This window comes from Ornithodoros turicata, chromosome 3, assembly GCF_037126465.1.
Source record: "Ornithodoros turicata isolate Travis chromosome 3, ASM3712646v1, whole genome shotgun sequence".
NCBI lineage: Eukaryota > Metazoa > Arthropoda > Arachnida > Ixodida > Argasidae > Ornithodoros > Ornithodoros turicata.
This window is the reverse complement of record NC_088203.1, coordinates 50,960,715-50,972,604: the sequence shown is the minus strand read 5'-3', so window position 1 is coordinate 50,972,604 and position 11,890 is coordinate 50,960,715.

The following is an 11,890-nucleotide window of genomic DNA, read 5'->3' as shown; positions in this document are numbered from 1 at the left end:
ATGAATATTTCACGTCACGCGCTCTTTTCTGGATTTTTAAAAGATAGAATGGCTTTGAACGAGGATTGACTCCTATTCTGCTATCTCGCTTTTGTCAAATTCCCTAATTAAAGAGTTAATTAATGAATTTTATGTATTTACTCATCTTGTACTGACATACACTCTTCCAGATTATGTCCGCATGGCCGTATAACTCAATTGCAAAAACGGCATCTGTGCTGCTCTCATAGCCTTTCAGAAAATGCTGTGAAGGATAAAAATGAAGACCCTGTATTTGTGTTAGATCAACAAGTAGATCATTGCAAACTTCGGACACAGAAACAATGGACAAAAAGCCGGGGATGTTACCACGTAAATAGGGACATCTGGTCACTTGACCTATATAGGTGCACTTTATCAGAGTACGAGACTTTTGTATAGTGAAGCATGAAATATGTGTTTCTACATTCCAAAAGTAACTCACTCTCATTCAATTCAGGTAAGCTTGGGCCATGCATTGCAATGTTGCTTTCGTGAACAGGTGATATGAAAAATGATATGAGGAACAGATTTCGTGAAATATTGGTTGTTTGATGTGTTACCTGCCATGTGCGCTTCAATAATGATTTCATACTTTTTTGTTCGATGCTCAAAATCACTATGGACCTGCCTTTCCAACATACTGTTCAAAACTGTGTTATGTAGTATGAAGCTGCAATAGTTTCAGCACAAAAATATGCATGCATTTCAATTTAAGTTTGACATCCAGGTAGGACGTTGTCAGGAAGTCCCAGTGACATACTGCTCGGACATCCCACTGGATAAAATTAGGACATTTTTAAAGATATCTTAAAGACATTTTTAGGACATCCATGAGGGACCAGGACCACAGGATCATGCGAGGATGTCCTTAGGACGTCGGTGGTTTGCTGGGAGTTGTTTAACTACATTTGTAACTACTATGATATTTTGTGCGCGTCCTTATATCTATGATCCATTAGGCGTAGCAACAGCGCTTGGTGGGCATGGCACAGTGAGCTCCCACACACGGAACAACCATAGGGCAGCACGCGCTCCTCCATACAATACAGATGCAGTGATATGTCATGCAATGATACAGTCATGGCCTACAATCTGACGAAGGATGGGGCGTAAGCTTTTTCAATGTGTACCCTGATTAACACAAAAGGCGCATTTTCTGCTCATGTGCATTTGAAACAGCAAATCATACCAGTACGCTCTGTGCTATGCGTACTGTCACCAATCTAACACAACCTGTTTTACCAATGATCGGACAGCCGACGGTCCTATTGCAACACGAAGGATAGTGTTCTGACTCCGGGTGGAAAACCCTTCTCGCCCCACATACAGTCACTAAATAGGGGCAGAGTATCGCATTCCTTTTCCACGCCGGAGCCGCCGTCCGGTGTGCGCGATTGGGCCCGATCGTGTCACGTGGTTTCTCCTTCCAAGAACGTGCCGTTCATGTTGAGTACCCTCCATCCAAAGCCGGTTTCCTTGTTTGCGAGCTCGCTCGACTGCGCGCAGTTCTCTGACGGAGAGGGGTGAGGTTGGTGTCCCAGTGCTAGGCGACGCAGCCGCACCGGACCCAAGACGGCGTGACTCAGTGTCGCTACTGTGCTCCCTATTTAGTGACTCTAGCCCCACGCGCTTCGTGCTCTTGTGCCAGCAAAGCATGCGTCTCTGCGCACCTTCGCTGAGCATTGCAGTGCGTTATGCAATTCTCTCGCTCAATGACAATGTTGAATGAGGTTTCCCTATCTGCGTCAGACGCACAGTGCTGATATTTTGTGAATGCGTGTTACGCTCAAGAGTAAAAGAATGTCTTGCCGGCAGTTAGTAAGATTTTCGAACGGTTACTCTACAGCCGCCTTGTTAAGTCTTTTGAAAATTTTAATATACTATGCAGCAATCAACACGGACTTCGTAACAAGTACTCGACTGAAATTGCCCCGATTAATTTTTGCGATAGAATGAAGTATTAATTGGACAGCGGAGGCGTAGCCCTCTCTGTTTTTGCTGATTTTTCTAAAGCATTTGATTGCGTACATCACAAAATACTCAATTTAAAGATAGTACTTCATCACCTGTCGTGTTGCATTGGACCCACTTCTCTTCTTCGTTTATATAAATTATTTTCCCTTATGGATTCATCACTCACATGTTTTTTTTTTTTTTTTTCACTACTTTGCTCATCACTGGCCGACAGGTCATGCAAATGCCTTCAGATCTTCAATCCGACATTGCAACTTGACTGGATGGTGCCATGTAAATGGCCTAAAATTAAACGCTACAAAGACTGTTTCCATGATATTCCACAGTCATCAGCGTAGCCCGGATTTTTGCCCTACGTCGTCCATACACGACGTCCCCATTCAGTTTAGCAAAGAGGTCAAATTTCTTGGCGCGCTTTTCGACCATCATTTGCATTTTCAGTCCCATATTCGAAGCATCATACGTAAAATATCTTATGGTATTAGCGTGCTTACTAGAACTTGACACTTCTTTCCTGCGTCCATTGTTTTAAATCTTTACTACGCTTTTGTGCACTCACAATTTTGTTATTGTGCAAGCGTCTGGGGCATCACTTACAACACACATTTACGTGCTCTGGGAACTGTTCAGAATCGTGCTATAAGGATTATGTTTAGATTACCGTACTTGTCTTCTGTTGCTTCAATCATGCGCGATCACCAGATACTAGCTATTAAACAAATAATATCTCAACGCATATTACATATAACATTTGGCGTTTTGAGAGGTCACCTCCCTTCTGTACCCATGAATTACGATGAACTTCGATCTGTTCGCCACACGAGGGCAGGGGCTAAAGGTCCCTTAACTTCCCTATCGTTAAGACTAACTACGGGAAACTAACCTTTTTCTTTCGAGTTGTAAATGAATGGAATAGCATACCACCAAATATAAAAGGCGTCATTTTTTTTATTTAAAAGACTAGCGAAATATTTTTTGCTGTTAAAAATGTATCAAGATTAATTTAACCATATATTGCATATGGCAATATTACTGGTTTGGGGCACAAAGACGTGCAGCTGTAACTAGTGCGTGCATTGCTATTACATGTGTATTATTCTTGCCTATTGTTTTTGATCTTAGCATTGTTTTCGTTGCTCTTAGCTTTGTATGTCACACGGAAGACCCTTTAACCGGGAAACTTTTCCCCCTGGGTCATCCATCTGTATGGACTGAACTATCCATTAAGCTTTGTAAAGTTTAAGTAATGCAATTCAATTCAATGTCAGAGTTGACACTAATAAGATCAAAGAAAGAAGGGCGTGAAGCACACGGACGACTAAGCGAGAAAAAAAAAACAAAAACGTAGTAGTTGTAGCCCGCTGTAACACAACTACTGTAGTTAACTAGAAGATGTAAGTACCATTTTTGCAAATAGTTTCTAAGTACTGTTCCATGCACCAGTGCACTAATAGCTACAACCAGTTAACTACTGCACATCCCTGTATTATGCAATACATAATACACACGTGTGTCACATACATAAACAAGTAACACAGTAGCACGTACAGATCTTATGCAAAACAAGAAACCTGTATGCCATAGATAAAAACAGTTAACAAAGCACACTGGTTAGCGCGTCCTTAAATGCGCATGTGTCCAACGTGCGCGATGGTGACTATGTTACGTGGGAGAGAGGTGCGGTGATCCCAGGTTTCTTTTTTTTTTTTTCTTTTTTTTCAGTTCTCAACATATTCAAGATTCCTTGATAAGTCTGTAAAGTCGGAGGATAAAAAACGCCGACAAAAAGCAGTAAAAAAAATACACACAACACATACGCGATCCTACTAACACCCGTACCCCTCCTTATGTGTTGCGTGCTTTTTTTTTCGTCCTCTTTCTTGTTGGCGTTTTTTATGCTCCGACTTTACAGACATGTGCTATCTAGCCCATGCATCATTGTCGTTACCTCGATAAGGCTATCACTACCAGGGTCCCAGACGGAGACCTCATATACCAGTTTGGGGCGAATAAATGCCATATACAGACGTAACTTAGCACTTGATGGTGCATGATACAAGGAGCGACGGATAGAATCAAGGGATGAATTAGCGGCATTGCATATCTCAGTAATGTGTGCCTTCCACGAAAGCGTAGATGGTATGTGAGCATCAAGATACTTGAAGGATATTTTGCCGGTTTCACACTAAAGTGACGTTTTCGCGCCCTTGAAATGCGTTCATGTTGGGACCTGTTTACTAGGCGATCATCCGTGTGCTCACGAGGGTCGAGAAGTTTGCCTTTTCACAGCATCAACTTGGGTTCATGTACGCCATACACACTACCGTATTTCCTTGCAAGTGGTGTGTTCGCGACGATGAATTTCTCACACGCCCCATCCCCTTTGGATTCATCTTCTGTCGCTCCGGCTCCTCAAAGGTATCAGTTGGTTTCTGTTTCTTCTCTTTTTGAAGTACATATTGCTCTTGCTCCATTAGCGATCATACCATAGATACAATACTTTATACATACAATATTTTTCATATCTTTACATATATTTATCTATGTACAACATATATTTTTGTCTCTGTGTGGCAAAGGACTAGTGATTCGGAAATATCGAGATTTTGGAGATTTATAAATATCAACATGGTGAAAAATGATCGATAAAATCGGATAAACTATCGATGTTTGAAAAGCCGTCACGTCGTTACGTGTACAATTGAAAAACTTGACCGAAGACCAACGGATATACGTCCACAATTATCGTGTCTGAAAGATTGGAGAATAATTAGTGCAAGAATTTCGGTGAGTGGATGTCGCCCTCTTCCCATCCGCACCAGCTTACATGCCTGCCTGCGTCCTGCTTTGTTCCTCGAACAGTGGATGTTTGCGAATACGGAGCAAAACCAGCAATAGAAAATCCTCGGCTTCGACTGCCGTGTACCTTACGCGCTCGGTGAAACTGTTCTGCACGTTCTGATGCGTCATTCAGAACGAAATGCAGTCCCACACGACCCACGAACTTTAAAAACGAACAAAGTTTTCCCTTAACGGCCATCACATGTTTGGGCGCGTTAGGTCCGTGCTCCGGGAACGTACCCTCTTTCAGGGGATCACTTAACACCTCCAAGGTGACTTCCGGTGCACGTTCCCGGGTGCACCCTGCGCGCCCCTTCTTCGGAGCCGGAGAACACAGGGGAAGAGCGGGGCCAGTTCCGGAGCGTGATGTATGTTCCGGTATACTGCCTTTCGAAATGGCGCAACCGTTGCAACCGCCCATGCTCTTTGCGTTTCCCGGGTCATCGGATGTCGGCGGTAAATAGTGATACGATTACAGAGGACTGCTATGGTTTTACTAAATTGGCACAATGGTTTATTTCGTAGGAACATCAGGGTACGCACTAGCGTCTGTTGAGCGCGAAGGTACGTGAAGTGCGAATTGTGGCGGGGTCGAGCTTCTGTTGAAATCTAATTCGTTTTGTTGACAGATGGATCAGTGACCAGTAGTGACCAGTAGTGATCAGTGACCAGTGAGTGATCAGTAGTACTGCTCCACAACAGCAGCAGGAGTACGGTTATGTAGAAAATGCAATCGAATGTTTTCCACCTGGTCTTGCGATAACGAAATTACACTACATACACTGCAGGGGCGTCCAGACCAGTAGGAACTAGCCTGCGTGAGTAGGAATGTAGGAGTCTTTCTGGTAGAGTAACACTTCATTTCTTTCGCGTGGCAGTTCGTCCCATCAGATGTAGGTGAGTGAAATTTCTTGTTGGTACATAGATGACTCGACCAGCCGTTCCAAGTAAAAAGAAAAAATAGTATTCTTTCACAGTCCATGATCTCGCCATTGAACTCTGTTCCTTGCCTCTGAGGCCTGCAAAACAGCTTCAGTGCACAATATGCTGTCCAAACGCTGCCTACAAGCGCAGGTGTGTGCTTTGCATTGATCATTATTTTGCTACGCAGCTACACTGCAGCATTTTTGTTTCAGGCTTCTCATCACCGACGGCGTGGAGCCTCTTGGCACAGCCAGAAGCCCAAGGTGCGCACTGCACATTGAACTGATTTAAGCAGTAGAGTATAAATATCATTGCACCACTATGATTTTCACGCATAACAGTCTACATTTCTATTGCAGTTAGCGCATGTATGGTATACGTGCCTTATTGAAGTAAGCTCAGTCGTTGTCTGACAGATTTAAAGTCACCTTTACTTCACCATTTATGTCACCTTTACTTCACAGCACACAGTGAACAAGGAGCTAACTCTAACCATGGTGAGTGGATTCATTGCTAAATGGAAGAAGCTTTGGGTACTGAGTTTAATTAGTCACATAGAACATCTATCTGGTGGTGAAGGCACAGGGTGGACAACGCGAAGCACTCTTCTCCTAATCGCACTTTCTGGTAAATTCAAAGATGATTTTGATGACCGATGTCAGAAGAAGAAACATGTTTGGAGAAAGATGGCTGATGCGTTCAAGCAGCGCGACATTACAAAGTCAGCAGAAGAGCAGGAAGAGAAATGCAAAGGTCTAAAACAAACCTACACAAAACACAAATCAAACCGGAGAGCAACAGGGCGAGGGCGAAAGGAGTGGATTTTTTTTAGAAGGCATGGACGATGTTCTGCGAAGTACTGCTGCATACACAGCCCCCGTGGTAGTGTCAGGGAGAATGGAGACAGTACAACGAGAAGTTGAAACAGATGAAGAGCCAGCCCAAAGCAGTGATATGGAACACAAGCAGTTCATGCCGGACCCCAGCGCAGCACAACAAGAGACCGCAGCAGGTGCCTCACAAGTACGGAGACCGCGGTGTAATTCAACACTTCTGAATGACATTTTGAAAAAAAAAAAATGACGAATGGAAGGCAGAGGATAGGGAAAGATACAGGCAACTGCTAAAGTTACAACGCCAGAAGCTTCACTTTCTCAAAGAACTAGTTCATCATGTCCGTGCTGGTGCCACACAGTAACGTAACCTTAATGTAGGTGTAGTGAACTAGTAAGTTGCAGCGGACTCTTGTTAATACAAGCTGGTAATTGAAACAATTGGTTAATTGAAGTTAATCTAACTTTTTCTTGTAAACATCGCTGTCGTTCAAAAAAGTTAGACAGCGGCAGGATTTGAACCACGCATGTCTTGACTGCCAATCAAGAGGTACATGGTTCAAATCCTGCCGCTGTCTGGCTTTTTCGATGACAGCCATATTTGAACTGTTCATGTTCTAAGGCATTGAGGCTAGCGTTGTGTTTGTCTGTTTGTGTTCCAGCCTCAGAACAGTTATTTTTTACTGAATTTTTTATTTGGCCCGCTATACGGGTGTTGATCTTATCAGAAACAGCATTTTTATTATACAGCTTTGAAAGCTACATAAATGCATTTTCACGGGTGGGTTATATAGTGTGGTGGAGAACTCATGAGGGGTATTTTGTAATGTAGTAGTAGGCTTTTTGTGACTATTTTGCATAATTATTCCAGATACAACAATGAACGTTTTAGTTACGGTTACTGTCCTTGAAACAGCACTAGTAAGCCTCTGTGACATAATTTTCTCTTGTAGCATATCACGGTCGAGGACACCAGCAACTTGGTGTCAGGGCACAAGTTGCTTAAACAATGTTTTCCGCGAGGGATGTTAAATACGGCATGCCGTGTGTTGAGATTTCAGTGCACGTTAAGAACCTCCAGGAGGGAAAAATTAATGAACAAACCGACCAAAGTGGCGTCGTTCCGGACCCTAGTCGTCTTGCAATGCAAACCCAAAAAGTATTGAAATCTTCTAGCACACATTTGCACAAGTGTTTGAATTAATGAGAGTCTGCTGCTTAGTCTCCTAGTTGGGACTTGACGAAAGGGCTTTCCTCAAGTTATTTTGTGACTGACAAAGCACGTGAGCAGCGCAGCATGAACTGGTCAGGATGTGCGAGGATATCAGTTTATAAATATAATGACTTTATTAACTAGCACAGCATGCATACACTCAAGAGAGTTGAAATGTATTCAGTCTTCTACGCACAGTTTTGTCCTTTCACATTGTCCGTGCTGACTTCTCATCATAGTCTCTGTCATAGTATTTTTTGTTGCACTACTTTGTAACATGTTCACAACACTCCTGAGGATGTGCCTGCAACACGGATAGAAAAGCTACTAGAGTTTTTTTTTTCAATTTTTTAAGTAAACATAAACTGCCCCATGAGAGTTACAAGTGGTTTATGGAAGTCCCAAGATAACGGTTGTGATATAGCTGTGATACATTCATTTCAAGTACACCTTCTTTTTCTTGTCTATTTTTTAATAGCGCAATGCACGTTGACAGTCACAGTGTGATGTATTCGACTAATTGTTGTTAGCTCAAAGAACAAATAAATTTATTTACACTGCCATGCTTGTCTTGCACTTCGTATTGTGACAGTTAAAGCCCTGCCTTTCTTAACAGATCATGTCCATAATTCGCTGACGTTTTTCCTGGCCACTGCTGTCTTCGTCATTGCTATCTGAGGTGGCCTGCCCTCTGGCTCATTATCCTGACTATCATTATCACATTCATTAACCAAGATGAAGTTGTGGAGAAAGCATGCTGACATCACAAACTTCAAAATGAGGTCTAGGAGGTTCATGTCCAGATGTTTTAGAACACGAAATTTGCCTTTCAACCTCCCAAAAGCACGCTCAATAACGCTGCGTGCCCTGCTTAACTTGGTGTTGAAGTTCTCCTGCCTACTTGAGAGATGTCCGTGGTCTCTGAAAGGTATCATCAAATATGTTCACAGGGGGTAAGCAGAATCTCCAAGCACGTGCGTCTCTCCTAGTAGCTTATGGAGTAATTCCTCGAGACCAGCGTTGGTGTACACTGTAGCATCGTGCATCGTCCCACGGGACCCAATGTACACGTGCGTAAAAATTAGGTTTGCGTCACAGCATCCTAGGAGGATCACCGAGTGAAAATCTTTGCAACTGTAGTATGCACTCTGCTCAACAACAGGGGCCTTAATGGCAATATGGTGCCCATCAACGGCACCAATTGCACCGGGAAATCCCCAGTTTTGTTGAAATTCCCACCAGGGCAAGGTTTGTTGGCCACTAAATCCTTTGTGTACCTAGCTTGCTCCACACTGTTACCATTTCTTCAACGATGTAGAGCACCAGGCCTCTGTTGCAACCAAAGAGGTTCCTTACTTCCCTATATCACTCTTCATTCCCGAGGATCCACAGCGCCATAAAAATATTTGTTATAAGTGGTATTTTGTATGATGATAAGCTTTTCATTTGTGCAGCTGTTTCTTTGGGCTGTGCAGCTTGTTATCTGAAAATATGCTACCTTCCTAAGCATCTAGTGTAAATACCAGACTTGGGACATTTTACCCCATTCAACGCCACCGCTGTTTCTGTGTAACCGCTAGCTGTTACGTACCTCAACTGTGGCTCTCGTCATACGAAAATGCTGACTGAATTGGTCGTCTGTAAAACGTGGAACTGTCATGGATGCAAACGTTTCAACTCTGTTTGTTTCTGGCACCTCGTACTCCGTATCCGCCCCGCCTAGAATGTTTACAGTAACATAGGTGAGATAAATCCAAGACAGGCATGAATGCGAAAACTCCAGCCGCTCGTTCACCTTTGGTGAGAATATCCTGGGCATGCTAAACCATGACAGTGAGCATGTCAATTTTTTACGAGAGTAGCCCAAGTAATCATCGAGGTCGTCGTCATCAAGTAACATTGCAATTGCGGTTTCAATTATCCCGCCCTCTGCCACGTTTACTTAAGAGCAGACGACAGAAGAAAGCTCGATAGGTGGCGCGCACTCAGCGGCTCTGGCGCTCGGCTTCCCCATAGCCTCACAAACACCATTAAGTGGACACACCAAGGGTACGTTCCTCTGAAAACCCGGGATATGGCGCTCGGTAGCCTGCCTAACGCGCCCTTTATAGGAAATATCGGCATAGTATCTCAAAATCAAATCAAGAGGGATAGATGAAAAACAGTCGCAAAGCTTGGTTAGTAAACTCGTAAACACGCTCAATTTCTCATATCCTCTCCGCGGGCAAAGCCGCTGAATTGCTGATATTTCTAAGCTATGCATATCGATATCTATATCGATGTGTATATCGATATTTTACGATAGTATCGATAAGAATATTGATATCGTTCCATACAGCAAAGCACTGCAATTAAAGACGTTCGCTGCTTGCAACAATTGTTGTTCTACATCATTCGTCACATAAAGAGCAGGCAAAAATTGTACGACATGAACGTCTGAGAGTCATAACCTATGGCGATTTTGGGTGATGAATTTGGGGCACTTGTTTCTGCCTCGAATCCGAGCGGTAAATTCGGGTGGTGCGGTCAGAGTAAGAGCCGCGTATTCGGATGACGCACTACGGAACAGTTCGCTCGCCCCAAGAGCACTTTTTTGGCACTTGCTTCGAGAGGCCGAATCAAAACCGCCCTCAACTCTCTTCTTCCGCTCTCGACTGCGAGCATGCGCATATATGCGCCTCGCGAGTATCGTCTGCTATGTATTGCTCCTGCGGCTGTCTGCCTGTCACGCGCTGTCATCTGTTTCTTTGCTGCGTTCACCATTGACGGCATAGAGCTTTACGAAAGGAGTAGCGACGAAAGTTCAATTGACACCGATAATGCGAATGACAAATAGGAGGATGCGACATGCTTCTCGCAAGCTATATGGTTGCGATCAGGTGAAAGTGCGCGACGACGACAACGACGCTGCCGGAAGTTCACGAACACCACGAAGGCACAATGCGGAGCGAGCGCAGCGACCCTCGTAGAAGAGTGGTAGAGCGTCCGACAAATTCGTGTGATGACTGCCCGAAAGCGACTCCCGTGTAGTGCATGCACTGGACCTGGGCGCTCTCGCTCGGATTACCAGGTACATCACCCGAAATCACCATTAAAATCACGGAATGGCGAAACGGCAGGCCAAAAAAGACGGACGTCACAGTTCTACAGAAACAGCAGAAACTAGTGTCTCGTGTAACGTGCAAGGCGGCTGTCCTTGAGGATGAACTACGTCAAAGAACATTTCCTTTTCCTTCTTCAGTTATTTACTATTTTTATCAGTATCAAGATGCACAGGGACCAGGAATTCGGTGTACGAAAGGGCGTCCCTACACGGCGAGTAGAGTGCGTGAAAAAAAAAAGAAATAAAATAAACAGATGAAAATGGGACATCCCGAGAGTTTCTCGGCACGGATACATTGTCCGTGAACGAACGCGTGAATAGCACCATACACTTTAATGGGTATATTTCTCACCAGTGAAAATCACAAACGAGAAAAACGTGAGTGTGAAACCGGCCTGGCATACTCGAGTGTTATTCTTGATGGCGAATAAGGGACGGGACGATGAATTGTGTGAGCGACAGAATCCTGAACATTTACATTTATCATTTTTATATTTATCAATTACTTAGTTTCCTTAACCACGTCGAGCAGCACGATTGTAATGACTGACTGGACCGAAGGGTGTAAATGTCAGAAGAACTAGTTATTGCTCGGTAAATTATAGAATCATCGGCTTACAGTCGAATACAGGAGGCAATGCAGCCAGGTAGGTCGTTAAAATCGTCAAGAGGACGACAACGGCCAATCCATCTCTCGATCCGGCGCGGCCATTCTCCATATGTGTGGCCCTATTCCGATCAGTGTCGCTAGCGCGAGCGTGTTCTTCGGGAGCAAGCACACGTGGTATGTGACGTAACGTAACGCTAGCGATGAGAATTTAGTACTCACTGCTCTGCAAACGCGTCGCCCGTAAGCGACGGTGTCGCTCATGGGAACGACAGCTGCGACACTGTCGTTAATCGGAGCGAGAGCTGCCAAGATGGCTGCAAGTCGCCTCGCGTGACTCCTGTCAACGCCGCCACGGTTTGCACCGGAGTTTA